This window comes from Saccopteryx bilineata, chromosome 1, assembly GCF_036850765.1.
Source record: "Saccopteryx bilineata isolate mSacBil1 chromosome 1, mSacBil1_pri_phased_curated, whole genome shotgun sequence".
Classification (NCBI taxonomy): domain Eukaryota; kingdom Metazoa; phylum Chordata; class Mammalia; order Chiroptera; family Emballonuridae; genus Saccopteryx; species Saccopteryx bilineata.
The window spans coordinates 175,569,619-175,586,574 of NC_089490.1; the positions used below are offsets into that span (position 1 = coordinate 175,569,619).

A 16,956-nucleotide genomic window follows, 5' to 3' on the forward strand; every position below is an offset into this window, starting at 1 on the left:
AGAGTTAAAAAAAAGTTTTGGTCCCACGAGAAATCATGAGAGAGAGTAGCCAAATGGACTACATCAAGGTCAGAGTCCTTGTCCATTTCATATCGAGTGTTTTTCTCTGATTAAAAAAAAATCCTTATAATACACGTATACCTTATAGATATATTAAACGTGGGTTATATAATATATATTTTACATGAACACTTGTTTATAAGTGCATATTTATAACTGATTTCGTAGTTAAGAGCAAAAGCTCTTTATAGTATAAATTATTAGTCCGCATATGAAAATATTAACATTTTTCAATTTGTGAATAAAAGCTAAAAGAAAAAAAAATCAAGCAATCATTTTTTTCAGAAATGTCAATGAATAGAAGAAATTTTTTCAAAACAATAGCAAATCAAAAGATAAACCAAGAGGGGACCAGATATTTTAAGCTAGAAATCAACGCAAATCACATTATGACAGATGTATACAGTTAACTATGACAGTATGCATTTAATTTCATACTGATTTTTCTTTAGAATTACCTTCTTTTAACCATTTCTTATGAATAAGAAATAATTTCCTTTTCTGTTTTGAGTCATCAAATAACAAACACCTTGTAAATGAGATGGAAACAAGAATCTATTTGGCTACTGCGCCAGGAGGGACCCTAACAGCAGGTGATTACAATAAAACCACCTTGTTGTTATATAGTTAACATCTGTGCTTTCTAAATGGTAAAGTAAATGAACATAATGGATATAGTTTTGGATTCACATTTTGCCACCTGCCTTTACACAGTGTAAGCAAAGTGTCTTCAAACCACAGAGCCAAAATTTCAGATACATCCTGCCAATTTCCCTTAAATGATTGTATGCATCAATGACAGGGAACACACACATTTTGCAATTTTGTTTCTAAGAAGAGAGCAATAATTAAGTTTATAATAGTGAGAGGCTGGAATCAGAAGCATTTCTGAGATGAATAAGGACTAGAAAGCGAATATCCAGTGAATTTCCAAATTATTTTTTTCTAAATGGTTTTTAAATATATGTATAAATATAACTGATTTTAAAAGGAACAAATATCTGTAAATTTTCTTCTGATGTATTAACATTCATAGACTTTTAATTTAAACAAAAGTATTTGGTATTTTACAAGTAGAATTCTCTATGTGATTACTTGAAGTCTTTAGTTATAATAGAGCAATTGGCCAATTGTGTATAGACTATTTTTTTTTAACTTCTGGCACACCTCTATATAATATTTTTAAAATGTGTACTTTGATATAAATGAACATATTGCCAACTAGTTCCAAAGCTTTTGCTACCTGTCATGATGTACTTTAAGGTTTTAAATTGAAAAATTAATAGTAATGATTACTATAATTGGATTTTTTAAAATATGAATGTTTATTGTTTTTGTCTATAACATTTAACTTGACAAAACTTATTGTGCTTTGCTTAAATTAAGATTTTAATTAAAAATGAAATTGTGTTTGCAGGTTTATTTTTTTAGTGGGAAGAACACTTGGTTATGAGTGAAGAGAATCCTTGCTCCTCAGTTCATTTATATTGTGGCCTGCAGAAAGTATTTGAAGTCTCTGGTCCTGAGATCATCTGTCTATAAAATGAAGGAACTACTATTGGTAGTATTACACTCAAGATGCTCTTGACTGGTTCAAAAACATAAAATTAAATGAGAAGTGTCCCTTGATAAAGTGTTTGGGAAACAGTCATTCTAAATCTGTCCACATTGAACCTCACAACTCAGAATATTAAAGACTTCAAGAAATCTTGATGAAAAATCAAAATCAATCAATCAGTCAATCAGTCAGCATTTCATCTCTCTGACCCCTAGGGTGCTGCATTGTTATTTTGAGAAAAACAGTTGTATAAGATGACATGTGGCTACCTATTAGCAATAAAGTGCTGATGCCTAGTATATTTAAAACTAACAATTCTTACATGTTTCTAAATTTGAATGAGACTTTCATGATTCAGAAACAAAAAACATTTTGGCTTTTTTGTCATTCTCTAATATCTAATCAATGGACATATTGTAAATTCTGTTTCAACATTTAAATTTAATTTTCCCCTTTAAAATATATCTCATATTGTGTATCTGATATGACAAGCGAGCACCATCTGCTTGCTTTTTAAATTGACATTTTTTACCACCTGAATGCATTTCTTTGTGCCATTTTTGGGAGGAGAAAATTCAAAATTTGGAAGTAAAATGCAAATTTTCACATTTTCAAGACTATTGTCTGTTGTTAGAAAGTACATATAAGTAATATAAAAACATTTTAAAATGCTAATATTTTGTTTAATTCTCAATTTCAAAAAGATGCTTTATAATATATTTGAGATTAAACATGACCAATTAAAGTTAAATTTCTTTTACATATATTTAAAATCAATGTAATATTTTATTCTACTGTGTATTTCCAAAGATTTTAGTTCTAAAACCTAACAGCAGTTTGGAATATTTCCTAAAGTAATGTCATTTATTAAATAATTTCTATTGTACTCAAAAGATAAATACCTATGAATAGCCTATTAATGTATCTGATAATAGTATAAATAATTATGTCATTATTAAAATAAAAACAATTCTTATGGTTTTAGAGACAATTTGCCAAAAGCTGTATTCTAAAATCATTAGAAAAACTAATGATTTACGATTTTATTAACCTTTAAGTGATTTGGATAATTGTAGGAAACATAGTCCAATTAAGATCATTAATTCATTGAATAGATTGGTATTGCCTCCTGTTTAGTATGTGTCAAATATAGGTAGTTTAGAGATGAAGATGCCCAATAGTAAGGCTGGTGGAAAATCACAACACATACAATAACCACTATAATGCAACATGGTGTTAAAATAACCTTAGGCATGGTTGACATTTGTAGGAAACTTCAGATAAAGGGATAACTAATCAATTTTTGTTTCAGGGCAAGGACAAGGGAATAGTTTGTAGATGATATGAAAGCTGAACTAAAACAATGATCTATACAATAGAATAACGTATGTTTTGTGAGGAGAAATAATCATTCCAGACAGCCAGAATACAAGAAGAAATCCATGGAGGTGGTAACAAGTTAGATGAATTCCTGTATATGCATAGAGTGCACCATTCCTTAGGTAGAACCGCTGATGGCGTCTGGTGGCTAATGAGCTGTTCATGGAGACTCTTGTAAGCTCTTCTAATGAGTTTAGACTGTAGCTGGGAGGCTATGTTAAACTAGGCTATTATATAATCAAGTTTGGAAGTTGGCAAATATACTCTAGAAGCAATGTTGATAATAGGCTGCTGAGAAACAATTTTAGGTATTGTGAAATATTGGATTAAAAAACTATTTTCAGATAGTAAAATAAAACATGAGGGTGGACATATATAAAGGAGATACAATGAAGATATAGTTAAGAGGGCAGAAAGAATTTCATAAAACCAAAGCTGGAATATTTTCTGATTTAAATAATGAGTGGATATTGATTCCAATTTTGAGATAGAATAAAAAGAAGGAACAGTTTTCATGAAACAGTAATGAGTCAGTTCTGGATAGACTGAGTTTGAGATACAATTGGGTGACTCCCAGTTGCAGGTGCTAACTGTGTGTTTAGACCTATGAATCTGGAAGCTCAAGAAATATTTACTATTTAAGAGTTAATTAAAATTCAGGTACTATTTGAAGCCATCAGAAAATTATTATTTATTTAAACCTAGGTTGTCAAATGAAAAGAAAATATCCTTTGGAACTCAGCAGAGGTGATGTTGAGGTTATCCAAAGAGAGTTTACTATAGAAGAAAAAAACACTAAGTAAGGGATTTGAGAAAGACTCTTTCTTAAGATCAAAGGAGAAATGGGAGCACACAAAAGAGACTAAGATGCTATTAAATAAGTTTTGAGAAAAATTTAGAAAATAATACTATGGAGTATTCCCAGATACTATTTAAAATGCTTCAATATTGCAAATATTATGAAAAATTAAATCAATCCTGAAAAATGCTATTTTATATGGTATAACTAAGTAGAATGCCTCTCAAATTAGGCAAAGAAATTTCAATGGATTTTAGGAAACAGACGGCATTAGATCATTTGAGATGAAGAGACAGGAAGGAATTGAAATAATAAATTAGACAAGATATTGAAAACTATATAAAATATTTATATTATTAGTGAAATAAAAGTATTACACTATGTAATCTGTGAGGTCCTGTTTACCTTTGTACATCTATGATTCAAGAAGAAGACAGTCCAATTACACACCAAGCCCTAATATTTGAAATACCATAAAGAAAAACAAAACACTTTATAAAGGTTAACTTTTACTGCGGCATTGAATAAGGTTAAAGACACAGTCTATGGCCTATGCATTTGATGCATATTCTCCATTATGCTTTTAATGCCTTTTACCTACACACAGAAGCAATGCTGACTGGTTTGAAATTATGAATACTTCTTCATCTATAAAATGCAGATATGTTTGACTTTCAAGGTCAATAAAATAAACACTAATGTATCATTATGCAATTCACAGAATGTTAACCACTTGATAATTTTTTCACCTCCTTTATTGATAAAACAAATGAAAGGGAAAGGAAAATGTGAGCTCTACTGTTACAGTTTCTTAGTCATGTATTTATATCTTTGTAGGGCCAACATGGTCTATGTATTGAAAATAAAATGATGGCAACATTGGTCATAAACAAAGTGTGAAAGCAGGAAATATCCCAGTCTTCTATGAATGAAAATTTTCTAAGTTTTATTTATTGGGTAATTTCCTAATTGCACTAAAACAGAACAGGAAAAACAAAAGAATGTATACCTCTCCATCTGGTAATATTAAAATTATTTAAATTATCCTTTAAAATTGGTTCCATTTTATATGTACAAAATATGTTCTAAAGCATTCTTCTATAATATTTGAGGCCAAAATCCCATGGATAAAAACATGGGGATGATTTCTATTTATTCAATAGATATTTATTGGACAGCATTCAAGGAGATGGAGATGTATTGAAAGAAAAAAGAAATATGGTTACTGCTGTCATAGAGCTTGTAATTAGGTGAGAGGATATAGGCAACAAATAAACAAATTACATACATAAAATTGTAGGCAGTGTTCACTGCTGTTCCTGATTCTTTAAGGGAGTTATTCAATAGTTACTTCAAGAACAGAAAAGTGACCAGTGCAGTCGAAGCATAGTGAATAAGAGTGTGTTTGATGTTTTAGTGTGTATTCTTCTCATTGGCTCTTCAATGACTGTTTTTGATGCTGATGAGGCTTTGGCACTCACATAATGGGCCTGAAGATCTGCTCCCAGCAGGGTGCATGTCTGTTCAGATTTGATAGTGTGCTGGCACTGAAGGATTTGGGGTTGCCTTGACAATGAGCTTCAGGAAAAACACTAAGGGACTCTACATGGTGTCAACTGAAGGACTCCAGTGGAACTAGGACACCTTGTGACATCAATATAAATAGCTGCACATTGACAGCTGGTACCAAGTAATCAAAAACAGGTGGCTAAATGTGAACTGAAATGTGACAGTGATTATTGTATTTTGAAGGTAAAGTCTGTGAATCTCTGTGTGCAATCAGGATGGCTGTTTGCATAAAAGCTGTAAATTTATTCCAATGTGTATCTGTGTCAGCTTCCATATTTGTTGATACAATTTTATTTAAAATATTTTAATTTTATTTTATCATGCTATCCATATTTGTTTATGCAATTTTAAACATCTGTTCATTTGTACTGTTCGCCATACAGTTATGGAGAATTGACTATGAGCCTAAAAATGCTCTTCTAAAAACCAGTATAATCATTCTTCCAGGTGATTTCTCAAATTAAAAATGATCCAAAATAAAACAAATACTCTCACCCAAAATAAAATTTCTCGCTTTATGTTTGAAAAATGGGCTACTTAAAAACATGCTACTTAATAACTACTATCTATTTTAAGTCTATCCTCTATTTTAATTTCAAACTTATTCTTAATGTCAGTAAGCAAACAAATGTATATTCCTTTTAACAATGTATTACATTCAAAGAACCTTTAAAAATTTATTATTTCTCTTCTCCAACAAAATGTTATCCTATCAAAGAGAAAAAACAATCAGCTATTATTGTTTTTTGACAAATCCAAGTGGTTTCTTGATATCATTTATTTTTGTACTAAACAATTATAATTTATAATTATCAAAAAACATAGACATCTGTCATAAAACAAAATAATTTTCTGAGACCTTATTTACTTTAAACTCTCCTGAGTTCCCCAGGAGAATCACTAGTGTTCTCAATAATTCTTTCTCTATTACCCATACGGAGGTCAGAATAATTTGAGTACATATTTTCCAACTTGACTGTTTGCTCTACTGTCTTTTTAACATTTTTATTAATTCATGTGATTTAATATTTCTTTATTAAACTCTAAAGATAATGCAAAATAAGATCAATAGTTTTTCCAGCATTATTGAGATCTTACTGGCATAATATGTAACTTTAAAGTGTACAATGTGATAAAGTGTACAATGTGATATATATTGAAATTACATGATATTACAATAATGTTAGCTAAAACTTCTATCCATTCACTTACCATTTTTTGATGATAACATTAAAAATCTACTCTATCTACTCAAGCCACCTTGCCCATGCAGGTTTGCTTTTGATTCGGACAGATGGTAACGAAACAACAAAGTCAAGAACTGGTGGGCCGTTACCTTTAATCTTAGCTTGCACCTGGTGGGCAAGAAATACACACAGTGAGAAAACACTTTCCTTTCCATTCAGGGCTCCCAAAGCCACTAACTTATCTGAGTTTCCTAGAACCAAAGGTTCTATCTCACCAGCCTTATTCACCTTTGTTCCCCAACATCTTCTCTCTGCACAAACTGGCTTCTCCTTCAGCATTCCACCATCTTGGCTGCCTCTCCTCTGCTCCACGTGACCTTCTCTGCTCTCCTCTCTAATGGTAATCTCAGGAACCAAGAGAGAGCAAGCTCCCAGTCTGCCCCATTTTATAGTATAGAAATCAAAATCTTTAATCCAATATACAAACAAGGAAGTCTCTGATACAAAGACACTTATCTGAGGCATAATGGGATTTCTCATAAGAGTGCACCACCCCCTATCATGCAACAGTCAATGATGGGAAAGGCTTAGTCTTAAAACTAAGCCTTAGGCTATAACGACCCTGCCTGCTTACAACCTGTTTCCCACACCCAATGCAAACTATAAGTGAGCAAACATATATATCATATTTACAAACTTATTTGACCAACATGTACAGAAGGAGGAGAAACCAGAAAAATGCTGTGAAGAGAGGGGCCTACAATAACTGGGGTCTTAAGCTCCAGCCTGTGACCTCAGTGTTCTTGACTGAGGGAACAAAAGCAGACAGAAAAGTTTGAAAAATAACAAACCACAGGTGTAGACCTTGCTTGTTATCAGTTGAAATGATCTTGCCAGTCCAGTAAGAAGAATGAATGATAGGATTATCAAGGACAGGCCCTCAGGTCTCCTGTCTTCTTCCCCTTCCTAAGACACTAAAGTCACATAGGCCTGCAAACAAAGAAGTCATAGAAATCAGGCATTTGTCACGTGAAAGCTAAAGCCGTAAAAATATATAAGATGTAAGAAATCTAACTTTGGGGAGCACTTGTTTTGTTGCCTCTTGTAAAATCAGTAGCCATGGCCACCATCACAGCCGCCTGGCCCACACAGATTCGCATTTGATTCAGATAGATGGTAATGAAACAACAGAGCCATGAACTGGGGGGCCATTACTTTTAATCCTAGCTTGCACCCAGCGGGTGAGAAATACACACAATGGGAAAACACTTCCTTTTCCATTCAGGGCTCCCAAAGTCACTGACTTATCTGAGTTTCCTAGAATCAAAGGTTCTACCTCACCAGCCTTATTCACCTCTGTTCCCCATCTCCTTCTCTCTGCACAAACTCTGCACAAACTGGCTTCTCCTTCAGCATTCCACCAGCTCAGCTGCCTCTTCTCTACAATGCTCATCTCAGGAACCAAGAGAGAGAGAGAGAGCCCCTAGTATGCCCCATATTATAGTGTAAAAATCAAAACCTGTAAGCCAATATTCAAATAAGGAAGTCTCTAATACAAAGTCACTTATCTGAGGCATAAATGGGATTCCTCATAAGAGGGCACCACCCCACATCATGCAACAGTCAAGGGTGTGGGGAAAAGCTTAGTTTTGAAAAGACCTTAGTATTAAAAGGGCAAGAAAGATTTAGTCTTAAAACTGAGCCTTAGGCTATAATGACTTTAAAGGCTTACAAAACTGTCTCTCACACCCAATGCAAATGATAAGCAAGCAAACATATATATCATATTTACAAACTTATTTGACCGACACCTCTTTTGGGGTCATGCAGCTACACCAGCCAAATAAATCCTAATTCCTTCATCAAGTTTTCTGGGTGTTTTTGCCCTCCTTTGATTCCTGCAATAGTACATTAGGTCCTAAGACTTAATCATATTAAAATTGGAAGTTTGTACCTTTTGATGACCATCACCCCACACCCCCAGTTTCCAGTACCTGACAATCATTATTCTATTCTCTAATTCTCTAAGTCAGATTCTTTTAGATCACACATATAAATGAGAATATAAAGTATTTGTCTTTCTCTCTATCAGTGAATAGAGTCAGACTGGTATACAGAATACCCAGGTGTTGGGCAGATAAAATATATTATGCTCACTTTGTTAAAGATGGTGCTGCCCATGTGGAAGCCCAGGTGATTGCTTGGGATGGGCGTGATTATGTTAATATGTGTTGGGGGAGGGCTTTCGCGCCATAGGTTTTAAAAGGAAGAGAGATCATGTTTTTCGGGAGAAGAATGATAACATTCTAGGAGGAGCCCATGCTGGAGGACAGCAGAGAAAGGCCACATAGAGGAGGCCAGGAGAAGCATCCAAGATGGCAGAGTGTTGAAAGAGAAGCCAATTTGTGCAGAGTTTGTTTAGAGAGAAGGAGATGGGAAACAAGAGGTAAATAGGGCTAGTGAGTGAGAAACCTTTGATTCTAGGAAACTTGGATAAGTCAGTAGCTTTGTGAGCACTGAATAAGTGGGTTTTGAAGCCCAGTGTGTGTTTTTACTTGCTTGCTGGTGCAAGCTAGGTTTAAAGCTAGTGGCCCACCAGTTACTGGCTTCATTGTTTCATTACAGTCTGTCCGAATCTAATGCGAACCTGCATGGGCCAGGTGGCTGTGATGGTGGCCGTGCCTACTGGCTTCACAATTGATTTAAAGGCTTTAATTTCTAGACTGTTAAATAAGGCAGAACAGGAGCTGTACAGCCAGTACCCACGGCCACCAACCCAGCCACCTGGCCCATGAGGTTCGCATTTGATTTGGACAGACGGTAATGAAACGACGGACCCAAGAACTGGTGGGCCATTACCTTTAATCCTAGCTTGCACCCAGCGGGCAAGAAATACACACAGTGGGAAAACACTTCCCTTTCTATTCAGGGCTCCCAAAGCCACTGACTTATCTGAGTTTTCCTAGGATCAAAGGTTTATACGTCACCAGCCTCATTCACCTCTGTTCCCCATCTCCTTCTCTAGAGCCAGAAGCCACGGCCACTATCACAGCTGCCGGGCCCATGCAGGTTCGCATTGGATTTGGACAGTCGGTAAAGAAACAACGGAGCCACAAACTGGTGGGCCATAGTCTTTAATCCTAGCTTGCACCCGGCAGGCAAGTAAAAACACACACTGGGCTCCAAAACCCAATTACATTCAGTGCTCACAAAGCCACTGACTTATCCAAGTGTCCTAGAATCAAAGGTTTCTAGCTCACCAGCCTTATTCTCCTCAGTTCCCCATTTCCTTCCTTATCCCAGATACAAACTCTGTACAAACTGGCATCTCACTCAGCACTCCGCCATCTTGGCTGCTTTTCCTGGACTCCTCCACATGGCCTTCTCCCGCTGCTGGCTCTACTCTCTCTGCTCTCTCATGCTAACCTCAGGAACCAAGAGCGCAAGCTCCTGCTTCGTCCCCATTTTATAGTGTAGAAATCCAAACCCTTAATCCAATATACAAAATAGGGAAGTCTCTAATACAGTCACCCTCTGAGGCATGATAGGATTGTACCACATCAAAACGGGTGGGAGAGGCTTAATCCCAAAACCAAGCCCCAGGCTACAATGATCCTGCCTGCCCCCAACACACATTAATATCACCTGGCAACGGCATCTTTAACAAAGTGAGCATAATACATTTTATCTGCCCAACACCTTCTCTCTGCACAAACTCTGCACAAACTGGCTTCAGCACTCCACCATCTTGGCTGCTCTCCTGGCCTCCTCTATGTGGCCTTTCTCTGATTGCCTCTCCTGCAGGGGTTCCTCTGCCCCACTTTATAGTGTAGAAATAAAAACCTTTAATCTAATATACAAATAAGGAAATCTCTGATAAAAAGTCACTTATCTGAGTCATAATGGGATTCCTCAAAAGGGTGAGAAAGGCTTAGTCTTAAAACCAAGCCTTAGGCGATAATGACCCTGCCTGCTTATAGCCTGTCCCTCACACCCAATACAAACTATAAGCAAGCAAACCTATATATCATATTTACAAACTTATTTGACCAACAGGAGCTCTCTCGTTCAGATCTGCCATCAGGATTGCAGAGGAGAGGCAGCTAAAATGGCAAAGTGCAGAAGAAAAAGCCAGTTTGTGCAGAGTTTGTGCAGAGAGATGGAGATGGGGAATAAAGGTGAATAAGGCTGATGAGGTAGAAACCTTTGATTCTAGGAATACTCGAATGAGTCAGTGGCTTTGGGAGCCCTGAATGGAAAGGGAAATGTTTTCCCACTGTGTGTATTTCTTACTGGCCAGGTGCAAGCTAGGATTAAAGGTAATGGCCCACCAGTTCTTGGCTCCATTGTTTCATTACCATCTTTTCGAATCCAACGCAAATCTGCGTTGGTCTGTCAGCTGTGATGTTGGCCATGGCTACTGGCCATACACTATTTATTTGATTTATTTCTGGGCTTTCAATTCTATTTCAATTATCTATATGTCTGTTTTTATTCCAGTACTGTAGGGAATCATCCATTTAACCTTGAACCCTCTATGACTTGGATTGGGAAACTTTAGTTAAAAGCCCTGAGTGAATGAATGTCTCTTGGATGCAAATACCGAGAAAGTGTGACTGGGTGACCTCTGTGCAGACACAAAAGAATGCATGTGAATGGGCTTTAAAAAATTAGGCCAGAGGTTCTGGATGGCTTCTTCCTTTGTGCTTTTGTTAATTAGCAAAAGAAAAGAAATGTTCTGACCAAATTAGCCCTTTTTCCATGTCAGCCAAAAGTCCATTAGTCATTCTTTTCCCTGGTCACCTGTCCTCCCTCCCCTGTGATTCGGTTACCTCTGTTCTGCTTCTGATAATAAAAGCTGAGGGAGGCCCTGGCCTGTTGGCTCAGCGGTAGAGCGTCGGCCTAGTGCGCGGAAGACCCGGGTTCAATTCCCGGCCAGGGCACACAGGAGAAGCGCCCATTTGCTTCTCTACCCCTCCGCTGCGCCTTCCTCCCTTCCCCTCCCATAGCCAAGGCTCCATTGGAGCAAAGATGGCCGGGGCGCTGGGGATGGCTCTGTGGCCTCTGCCTCAGGCGCTAGAGTGGCTCTGGTTGCAACATGGCGACGCCCCAGAGGGGCAGAGCATCGCCCCCTGGTGGGCAGAGCATCGCCCCTGGTGGGCGTGCCGGGTGGATCCCAGTCGGGCGCATGCGGGAGTCTGTCTATCTCTCCGTTTCCAGCTTCGGAAAAATGCAAAAAGCTGAGGGAGAAGGAGATTCAGGAGGTCTCTCTTTGGCTCCCTTGGCAGGCCTCCCCCTCTTCCTCTTGAAATAAGTTTGTGTCTTGAGTAGGTTTTTCCACAGGACACTGGTAGCTCCCAGCGGGCTGGAGTACTGTACGCACAGGACCATACAGTTTTGATTAGAATGGCTTTGTAATCAAGTTTGAAATTAGGAAGTATGATGTCTTAAACTTTGATCTTCTTTCCTAGGATTGCTAAACCAGATTATTGATGTTTGTTGAGTAGTAGCATTTTTCTGTAAACACATTTTACACACTTTGTAGATATCCTCTTAAAGGCCTGGGCTGAATAATTATCGTATTATTTAAGTAAGCTATTTTGTGCTACTATTCTTCATCGTTTATTAAGAATTAGATGACAATAACATACCTGTGAATTTGTTGCTTGATTTCATATTTATAGAATGTATGGGATCAGAGAAGGTAAAGGGATTAGTGAAATTATATATATATACATATGAATTATATATGATAGATATATGAATAACGGGACAGCAAATCCTAGAGGAAAGAGGGGAGGGAGGTAAATGGGGTATAAAAAGGGACACAGGGGTGGGGGAGGGGGAGGGAGTTATACTCAGTGGAACACTTGAATCTATGTAAACACATTAAAAATTAATAATAAAAAATACAGAACAGGAAAAAGAAAACATTGTTTTTAATATTTCAACCATACTATACTACAGTATTTTTTTATTGAGTTTAATGTCCAGATCTTTAAATTACCTGTCTGAGAAACTATGTAATATACTTCAGTAGTACAAGCTATAAAATTAATGTACTTTTTTAAATTATAATAATTGATTCCTATATATTTTAAAGCCAAGTAAACACATTTTTTTTCCCTTTTGGTGTGTTTTTTTTTTTAACTAAGGCTATTGCCTCTTTTTATTTATGCTGTCATTTTTGCTGTGGGAAAGGTAATGTTGTGATCTTAAAACAAGAATGAACATTGTGTGTCCTTTAAGTCTGCAGAGCATTTAGGAGCTGCTTCGCAACCCAGTTTCCAAGTCACACCAGAAATCAGTCTTATTCTTTAATAGAAAATTCTGCAAATGATATCGAGATTGATCACTCATTTTATTCACCACGCATAGAGTTCTACTTTAAAGAAAATATATTTACCACTACTGAACATATTGGAAACATTTTGATTTAGGATTCAGATGAAATTGCAAAAGATAAACTTAAGACATGTTTTCAGAAATGTCAATACCTTTACATTGTGATTTGATAGTTGAAGTGTATTAGTGTATAATGTGACCCACTACCTAATTAGTTCACAAATCTCTAATGTTATTTTTTGCAGTTATTTTTAAGGGTTTTTTGGTGATGTTAATAACAGTTTGTGTGTGTGTGTGTGAGTGTACTGAGATAAAGGAAAGATAACTTCTAGTCTGTTTATATATAACTGAAATTATATGGTACTTTTCTTTCCCTGACTTGGACAATTCGTAGAGGGCATGGGTGTTGGGGGCCTGGGTGCAAAATGTGTGCATGGCCTGTAGCCATGGCCACCAACACAGCCGCCTGGCCCATGCAGGTTCTCATTAAATTTGGACAGATGGTAATGAAACAACGAAGCCAAGAACTGGTGAGCCATTACCTTTAAACCTAGCTCGCACCCAGCGGGCGAGAAATACACACAGTGGGAAAACATTTCCCTTTCCATTCAGGGTTCCCAAAGCCACTGACTCATACAAGTACTCCTAGAATCAAAGGCCCCACCAGCCTTATTCACCTCTGTTACCCATCTCCCTCTCTCTACACAAACTCTGCACAAACTGGCTTCTCCTTCAGAATTCTACCAGCTTGGCTGCCTCTCCTCTGCAATGTTGATGACACTATCTGAGCAAAAGAGCCCCTGGTCTGCCTCATCTTATAGTGTAGAAATTAAAGCCTTCAAGCCAATTTATAAATAAGGAAGTCTCTAATACAAAGCCACTATCTGAGGCATAAATGGGATTCCTTATAAGAGCGCACTACTCCCTATCAAGCAACATTCAAGGGTGTGGAGAAAAGCTTAGTTTTGAGAAGATCTTAATAATAAAAGGGTGGGAAAGGCTTAGTCTTAAAACTATGCCTTAAGCCAGTGGTTCTAAAATATTTTGAAGTCGGGGTGCATTTAAAATCCTATGTAGGTGCACTATATACAAATTTGTGAGAAATATGTTATAACAATTAAGTCAAATATTAAAGAAAAAATATAAAGTCCAAGTGTGCTTTTATGGTAATTAATTGAAATAAATACAAAATTAAATTTATTCTGACATTAAAAAACATTTTTATGTTACATTTTTTTGTCATGCTTGTTAGAATTCTTAAAAAATAGGGGTTAAAAAATGAAGAAAAAAAAAGTGTTATATATTTATATAGAGAGAGACATTCTTAGTAAGATTTAGTAAATTAAGCAGGTCCCAGAATGAATGTGTTACGTTTTTTCATTCTTGTGTTTCTGAGAAACATGAGCCTGATGTGTCCTAGAGAAATGTTTGAGCATATATTTGAAAGGGAAACTCTAATTTCTTCATCATAAAATTGAAGAATTCCTTAATTTTTACTCTTAATTGTGTTGAGTGCAAGAAACCCGAACCATCCATATCATCTTTATACCAAACAAAAGATAGAAGAAACTTGCCTCCAGTCTTTCTGGGGAAGATGGGGGGTAGTATAAACAATCCAGTACCACAGCTTAACAGCCTTTTGCAACCTAATTCAGCAAGTGAGGTGGAGGGTTGGGCAGACTGTCAGCATACAGCCAATTCCCCACACTTCTGTCTCCCAAAAATCTAAACTCCAAAAACTTGTTGGTTCTTTGGTCCCCAACAGGCACAGATTTCTCTGGAATACCATAGGACACACCTGGAAATCTTCTAGGGCGCACCAGTGCGCTCTGGCGCACACTTTGAGAACCACTGCCTTAGGCTATGAGGACCTTGCCAGTTTACAGCCTGTCTCCCACACCCAATGCAAACCACAAGCAAGCAAACATATACATCATATTTACAAACTTATTTGACTAACAATGTGAAAGGATTAAACAGAGGAATAAAATTCACAGATACAGACAACAGTATGGGCATGACAAGAGAGAAAAGGGGGATAAGAAAGGGCAAAAGAGGGATAGGTGGTGATGGAAGGATACTTGACTTGGGGTGATAAACACACAATACAACATACGGATGATGAATTATAGAATTGTGTGCCTAAACCTATATTTTAATTAACCAATGTCACCCTGTTGGTCAAATAAGTTTGTAAATATGATATATATGTTTGCTCACTTATAGTTTGTATTGGGTGTGGGGGACAGGCTGAAAGCAGGCAGGGTCATTATAGCCTATGGCTTAGTTTTAAGACTAAGCTTTTCCCCACACCCTTGACTGACTGCACGATGTGGGGTGGTGCACTCTTATGAGGAATCTCATTATGCCTCAGATAAGTGACTTTATATCAGAGACTTCCTGGTTTGTACATTGAATTAAAGGTTTTGATTTCTATACTATAAAGTGGGAAGACTGGGAGCTTGCTCTCTCTTGGTTCCTGAGATTAGCATTAGAGAGGAGAGCAGAGAAAGGCCACGTGGAGGAGGCCAGGAGAAGCAGCCAAGATGGTGGAGCGCTGAGGGAGAAGCCAGTTTTTGCAGAGTTTGTGCAGAGAGAAGGAGATAGGGAACAGAGGTGAATAAGGCTGGTGAGCTAGAAACCTTTGATTCTAGGAATACTAGGATGAGTCAGTGGCTTTGGGAGCCCTGAATAGAAAGGGAAGTGTTTTCTCATTGTGTGTATTTCTTGCCCACCGGGTACAAGCTAGGATTAAAGCTAATGGCCCATCAGTTCTTGGTTCCATTGTTTCATTACCATCTGTTTCATTTCAAACGTCAACCTGCATGGGCCAGGCAGCTGTGATGGTAGCCTTGGCTACTGGCTTTACACACTCCAATAAGTTCAAAAAAATTATTTTCAAAGTGACATCTTTGTTCAGAGTTTTGAGATTTTACCATATATTTACCATATTTTAAAATCCTAAAATCATATATGCAGTAATTTAGTATCTAGATTTGATATAAACTTTTGTCATTGATCAAAAGCTATAAAAATGAATGTCTAACTCTTAAATTTAAATTTATTTTAGATTTTTTGTTAAGATGTCATGCATTTGTAGGTTTTCATTAGTACTCAAACACTGGTGACAGTGATTTCAATACTAGATTACCCTAGTAAACACCATATGGATACTAACTCCATAAATAAGTATAAGGAGAATTCAGAAAGATTAACCAACAAATTTATTCTACCGAGGCTTTATTTTTATTTCATTTTGTTCTAAAAACCACAAGATCAAGTAGGTTTTATATTATGTACATTATAGAGATATGAAAACTAAGGCATTGAAAATTTGAGTATTTACACAAGTCAACAAGCTAAAGTTGAATAAAAGATTAGAATCTAAGCGTTTACCTCTACATTAACAATAGTTCATTATAAATCATGAAGTCAGATATTATCGAGTCAGGAGTCTAGTGTGATTTTTTAATACTTTATTAAGAAAATATATTTTTAGATAAAAATAAGTTAATGTGTGCATATATTAATATATCATTTGAATATCTTTTGAAACATATATTTAACCTTTAATCTTAATCTCTAGTTATATTTCAGTGTTCTAAAAATTTATGTTAGATTTACTATTATTTCAAAGAACTGGTTGGAAGTACTTGACAGTATTATAGGTTAATCCCTTTAAACTCATACAATCTTTCAAACTAGAGTAATAAATATTTAATGTCAGAATAGTTATATTACTTTTATTTGTGTTTAATTTAGATAATATCTGTATTCAATAAACTATTTAGAAAACATCAATATCAAAGGAAAGAAATGGCCACACAAAATTAAATTCAAAGTTTTATAAAAGAATTACTATAGAGAAAATGATGAATTGGTAATTCTTCTTATGGTTATAAAAAATAACTTTGGTTGAGTGATTCCAATGTACAAGTTATAGTTCTAAGTATTTTTCATGGATTAGCTCAATTAATACAACTCTTTTCTGCGACAGATGCTATTACTATCATTTCACAAATGACGAAGCACACACAGGATGGTTGAGTACCTTGCTC

General features: G+C 36.2%; 1 protein-coding gene and 1 non-coding gene across 4 annotated transcripts in view; one reads left to right on the forward strand and one right to left on the reverse strand.

Annotated features, from left to right (window-relative positions):
* FSTL5 (follistatin like 5) overlaps positions 1-16,956 on the reverse strand; it is a 699,550-nt gene that overhangs the window by 376,395 nt on the left and 306,199 nt on the right. The window lies entirely within an intron of this gene.
* Positions 11,421-11,496, forward strand: TRNAT-AGU (transfer RNA threonine (anticodon AGU)). Its single transcript has one exon. It is a non-coding gene; the product is annotated as a tRNA-Thr (tRNA).